Raw genomic sequence first — 6,646 nt, 5'->3', positions numbered from 1 at the left:
GCCTCGTTCCTGTGAGAGCCGCCAGGGAAGCAGCCACCCCCCCATGTCGCCTGAGAGTTGGGCTCCCCCCTCGCCCCCCACCCCCCAGGGATTGGAGGAAGGCCCCTCAGCCTTGCCCGGACTGCCACCTCCTGGCACTGGAGACATTGGCAAGTACCACCGGGCCCTCCTGCAGCTCAAGGGGGGAGAGAAGAAGGGGCCTGCGCACCCCAGAGGGAAGCAGCCAAGGTGTGGTACGTGCTCCTCTCCAGACACCACCTGGAGGTTGGCAACCCCATAATTGGTGGGCGCGTCCGGGGTGGTGGTGCCAGAAGGTAGCCCCACATAGGGCACAAAAAAACCTCAGGCTGGCCCTGACTACACCAAACGGGACAAAAATTTATAACTTGGCTTTTACCTCAACCAAATGAGATGGAGGCATATCCATGTCTGACAGTAAGAGGAATAGTTTTATTCTTAGACTAGGAGTAAGGCCCGTTGTGGGAAGGAATACAATGAGCTCTAGAAGGAAGTGTCCCGACTGTGGCTGGTGGGGCGGCAGTGGCAAGGGGAAAATAGAGGGAGGCAAGCCATGTTTATTTCCTTCTGCTTAGCTATAAGGCAGGGCTGTCTCAAGTCATTTTTCTGCCCCAAGTGGGGAGGACAGCCTCATGGTAACAGGTATGGTTCCCTCCACCCCTGACTTATGTTGATTTGGGGTTATGCAGTGGCAGCTAAGGTAGAAAACCACCTCCTTCTATGCCATGTCTTCTGGGTTCCAAGGGTTTGGAAAGCGGTTCCATCGCCAGTTACAGAGTTGCCAACTCTGGGTTGGAAAATACCTGTAGATTTGAGGGGTAGAGCCTGGGGAGGGCAGGGTTTGGGGTGTGGAGGGACCTCAGCACGATATAATTCCATAGAGTCCATTTCCCAAAGCAGCCATTTTCTCCAGGAGAACTGATCTTGGAGATCTCCAGTGCTGCATGGAGGCTGGCAATACTAAGGGAAGGGCCAGATCTGTAGATTTGAGGTGTAGAGCCTGGGGACAGCAGAGTTTGAGGTGCGGAGGGACTTCAGCAGGTTATAATGCCATAGAGTCCACTGCCCAAAGCAGCCATTGTAATAGCTGGGAAATTTTCTGTAGGGGAAATGATGTGCTGTGTCTGGGGAACACAGTGATTTCTGGGAGATCTCCATGCCCCACAGGGAGACTGGCAACTCCAGTGACCATTTAAGGGCAGATTGGGTTATGTATTTTACCTCAGGACTCATTCAATGACTCCCAACAGCAACAACAAACTGTTTAGAATGTTAGTCAAAGGCCAATCAGGCCGCATATGCAAATGATCTCTGTGTACCGACTGGCTATTGGGGGAAGAGGAACAGCAAACTGTTTAGAATATTGGAGGTGAGACTCAGGCAACGCAACCAGGGGATAGGGACAGCTTCTGAGTGACAGATCAGGGAGCCAACTGATTTGGGAAATAGAGATGCTAGAGTTAGACAAGATGCATCTACATTTGCTTATCTGCATTTAGAGTGGGCATACATGAGAACTTGCTGTGATGTCACCATGTGAAGTGTTGTTTCTCTCCAGGCTCCAGTCATGAGATGAACTGAACACCCATGAAACTCCCCACATGGTTTGAGCCATAGCTGAGTGGTTGTCTCTTTTTTCCCTCCTGCATTTTTTTTCTTATAAAGTGAAGGTCAGCTGAAATCAATGAAGTACTTCAAGTGAGCAACGCGTGAAGTATTGAGCACTGAAAAGGCTGTTCCTAATTTTTCTCTCTTTAGTTAGAGCTTCTTTAATAGGGAGAGGAGAGGAGCAAACAGATGTTGCTGCATTCTTCACTTAGTCTGCAATTTAATGCACTATGTAATTGGTTTTAGTGAAAATGCAAAACAGGGGGCTAATTTTCTCTTCACGCATTCTGCACCTCCTATGATCATGTCACATTGTTTGTGAACCAATTCCGGATATAGCCTAAGCTGGGGTTATTAGACAGCACTGCGATTTCACCTCAAAGAGTAGCATTAGGTATTGGTGTTGTGGGGGGGAAAGCATCAAGAAAAACAGAAGTTTTTAATAATTGAAACATAGTTATCAGAACAAAAGTTATAGGGGGAAAACCTTTGAAAATAAAGGAACTGGTTATTAGTCTTTAGTGAGAAAGAAAAAATTGTTTATAAAATGGGGAAATTCTAGTTAAATTTTAGCACCCATCTCTCTGCGCATATCTGAAATTACTACAGATGTTCACAGGATATAGCAAGGGGGTTGTTTTAGTTTTAAAACATATAGACTTTTTTAGTTAGTCTGTTTTTTATCCTCTGTGTTTTACTTAATGCCTAGAAGAAAGTTTGGGTAAAAAATGCAAGTGCCAGCCCTGCCTCAGGTTCCGTTCCCCCAATATGTAATACATTTTACCTCATATCCGGTTGCCAGCTGAGATGTAATTCAAGGTTGGGGAAACAGATGTGTAGTGTCCTCAATATTTGTTGTAACGGTGGAGGGTGGGAGGAAATTGATACAAGGGTATGGTGTAGTTTCATTACTGATTATACAGTAACATTTATATTCCTGCTTTAGATGAATTTTAAGTGTGATGTGCAACACTGATGTTCAACATTGATGTGTAACACAATCCAGACTCTATCACAAGCACAAAGCAAGAATTAAAAGTACAGACCCCAAGTATCTGCCATTTACACATTGGTTTAGCCACAGTTTACATGTTTAGATACATATTAGATATATGCGGCATTATGATTAAGGACTGAAACATTTATAAGACAGTCTGGAATCTATCCACCCATTTTACAGATAGGGCATGCCAAGGATCAGAGTGTGTAGTCTGAAAGACAACTGGAGAATGCATGTTAGAGAACTCAAACTTAAGACGAATGGATCACTCAAAGACAGGAGTAAACACAGCCCCAGAAATTCACTCCTAACTCAAACTTATTCAAACACCCAGATCAACACACTTTGCACTTCCTCTGCCTCACTTTCTGTTAATCTTTCAATCTACAAGGAAATACTCACTCAGAATAGACAGGATTAAGAAAATCTCTACTGCCTTTCAGTGTGGTGCAGTGGTTAGAGTTTTCTACTAGGATCTGGGAAACCCAGTTTCAAATTCCCACCCTGTCATGGAAGCTCATTGGGTGACCTTGGGCCAGTCATACACTTCAGCCTGTGGTTCCACGAGGTTGTTGTGAGGATAAAATGGAGGAGAGGAGAATGATGTAAGCTGCTGTGGTCCCTACTGGGGAGAAAAGCTGGTGTGACAGATTGAAGTTTTTAATAGGCATAGAAGTGCTGTACCCACAACTGAAGGACTGTGAAGTACAGAGCCAGAGAGCCTTGAGTGACAGGCTACTCTGAGCAATCTGATTGGTTAGCATCAGCTGAGCAAAAAAAAAGTCTTGAGAGAGCTGGATGCTGAGGAGAAGTCAGTCAGATTCCTGCCTTAACTGAGAAGAGACATGTACTGAGACCACCTGTGAACAGCCCTGACAGAAAAAGGGTTTAATGCTAACAGAGTCAGATTTTAACCTTGACTGAACACAGTCTGAATTCAGCATTAGCTGAGAGCAATTTGAACACAGACAGAGAACTGGGGGAGAGTTTGGCAAGGAAGTTTGGGTAGTAGAGAAGACTCCCATTCAGGCCAAAGGAAAGGGGATAGAGAGAGAAGATTCCCTACCCAGTAAAACAGGAGAGTTATCTCTGAGGAGTGCAGAGATCCCTGGTCTGGTGTGATTAAAAACTGCCTGTAGGGACCTTAAAAGTCAGTGAACAACTCAAAAAGAGTACTGGTGTTCCAAGAGAACAGGTTTCGTTACTGGGAAGATGGTACCAGCCATCTGGGCACCTAAAAAATCAGTGTTTACTCAAATAAAGTGAACTACAGTGTTTGGGAAAACATTGGGTCAAAAGCCTTTCAATATAAAGAACTGTGAATGAATTAAGAATCTCTCACTAACCTGATATATAAGATTAAAAGTCTGTGCTTGTACTAGTTTTACCTCAGTAATTTCAACCCCTGATTTCACCTGACCTTTCTCTTTGATGTTAAAACCTTTTGTTATTTTTGAATTTTAAAAGCTTCTCAAGTGCCATTTTCAAGGGCTTAATTTAAAGGGCGATCCTATCCCTTCCCTCAGGTTCCTGGGCTGAGCAAATAGACAAAATATATATTTCTGACAGGTGGGACAGCCAAGGCTTCTTCAGGGGAGAAGAAAATACATTACCAGGGCTGCTCAGTTAGTGAGGGAAAAGAAAAACAGAGGGAAAATCTAGCCTATGAGGGAGAGGGGTGGAAGGGGTCCATCATACCAGGGTATAAATGAAGTAAATAAATAAAGCTAATAAATAAAGCTGAGTCCGGAAACTTGAAGGCATCTATACTATACATGCCTTTCCCTTACACTGTGGTTAATGGTGGTCACTCTCTCCACGAGGTTGCTATTGGAGTGGGTGCAAAGGCTTAACTGCACAATAGCACTGGCCAAACCCAATTCTCCCTACCTGTTATTTTACAGAACATGTTGAATAATATTTGAAGCTGCCTTGCACTATGCCAGACTGCAAGTGCATCCAGCTTACTGTAATATCCTCTGACTGGCAGCAGCTCACAAGGGCTTGAATAGAGAAGTCTCATCGGTATTTGATTCCGAAAATCATTTTAACTGGAAATGCTGAGGGCTTGAACTGGGAAGCCTTCTGCATACAAGGCAGATGCTCTGCTACTGAGCCACAAGCCTTCCCGCTACAGCTGTCTCATGTAACAGATAGTTACCTGCCTTTGCTCCAAGTTGTCTGCAATAAAGGCAGGCTAATAAACATTTTCGGCAAATGCCTAATTTGGCTTTCAGTGCCTCTAGTAACCGAACTATTTTTACCGTTTCTGTGGGTGACCTGGTGGCCCCATTTGTAGTCCTTTCAATTATGTTGTGGCCCTTGGGGGGGCCACTCACCTTTACAGCTGTGGTGGTGAGACTTTGCCTCTCCTCTCGTGTATGTGCATGTAACTTTTGACCATCATGTCCATTCAGTAAAGTAATAACAATCAGTGTGAAATGGTCTCTTGCCTTTGCCCATTTAATTCTTTCTCTCAGTGATCTATCTTTTATAAACACAGAAATGTGCCCGTAGGGAGCTTCCCTCTGCAAATACAGAGCAGTCATTTTAAAGGCAAAGATTCTCTCCTATCCCCTGCATGAGAGTAATTTCCCTGCTAAAACAGTTTATATGAGATTGCAAATTTTCAATGAATGCTGTTCCTTGAGTTACATTGCTTTGAGTATTGTTCATGAGGTGAAAGAAAGAAAATTGCATTTTGTGCACAGGCAAAATTCTGTTGTTGGGATTTTTTTTTAAAAAAATCTATGATGCATTTTTAGTCCCTAGGCAATATTATGAGTATGTTACCCTTATGCGACATCTGTTCTTCTCATGCTCAAAAACTTTAAAACGAGAGTGAAGACTAGATAATGTTCTTGGAGCCTCCTTCTGAGAGCTATGAAATTCCTGCGTGAACACGTACGATGTTATAATGCAAGAGTGTTTTGTTCAGTAACAGCTTTGAGCAGCTAAAACAAAAAAGAGCTGAAGTGGCAAAAATGTGCAGGTGTTCTCTTTGAGAGCATACAATTTGATTTTTTAGTCTAATCGTACCTTTATAGAAATTAGTAGTAGCAGCTTATACTGCAGCAATAAGGCGGTACTGATAATGGACTAGAAAATTGAGATACAGAAAAGCTTCTGTTTTAAGAGCATTGAAGGTTTCTTGTACCATGTTCACTGTTTGATGTTTTTGTAGTCAAGCTTCTGTTTAATACATTTTATCCTGAATTTCCATGTGTGAAGCAAAAGTGCCTATGAAGGGTTAAGTGGTGTAACAGTATGTTAACCTTCTTCCTAGTGCAGCTGTTTTAAGTTTGTTATTGTTAAGGTGCTGAGTCTAAGGACAGGGAGACCTACCAATTAACTCTATTTGGAAAAACTGTTTTGACCGTTAAGTGGGGGCAGCGGATATTTGAAAGGGAAAAAGAGTATATTTTGACACCTTAGCTGGGGGGAAATTTAGCCTAGGAGCTTCTGGGAACTCCTGTATGCGGTTTGTATTTGCAGACCTCTACGTGAAGCCACATTCCTCGTTGTGACTTATGGTCTACTAGCAGTAAAGCCCGTTGTGGAAATAAATACAACGAGATCTAGAAAGAGGCTTTGGGGGAGTGCTCTGGCTTTGGGCAAAAAGTGTCAATTTGCTGTGGTGACCTCAGCAGGGTATAATGACAGAGTTCACTGTTTTCTCCAGAGGAACTGATCTCTGCTCCCTGAACAGCAGTTGTAATTTTGAGTGATCTGTAGCCCTCACCCGGAGATTGGCAACAATTGTTACCCAGGACGAAATGGCTGGTTTGGAGGGTGGAGTCTATGGCATTGTACCTGTCTGAGGTCCCACCCCTCTGCAAACCCCACCCTCTCCAGGCTCCACCCCTCAAATTCCCAGGAATTTGCCAGCCTGGAGTTGGCAACCCCATCTCCTTCCCAGCTAACCATCAACCTACCATTATCTGCCCCTTTGACTTCAGCTGACTTCCGCCCTCCCTTCTGCAGAGCAATTGTAATTTTGAGTGGTCTTCAGCCCTCACC

This window comes from Gekko japonicus, unplaced genomic scaffold (assembly GCF_001447785.1).
Source record: "Gekko japonicus isolate JY-2015 unplaced genomic scaffold, Gekko_japonicus_V1.1 scaffold417, whole genome shotgun sequence".
In the NCBI taxonomy this organism is placed as follows: Eukaryota; Metazoa; Chordata; class Lepidosauria; order Squamata; family Gekkonidae; genus Gekko; species Gekko japonicus.
This window is presented reverse-complemented; position numbering follows the sequence as displayed.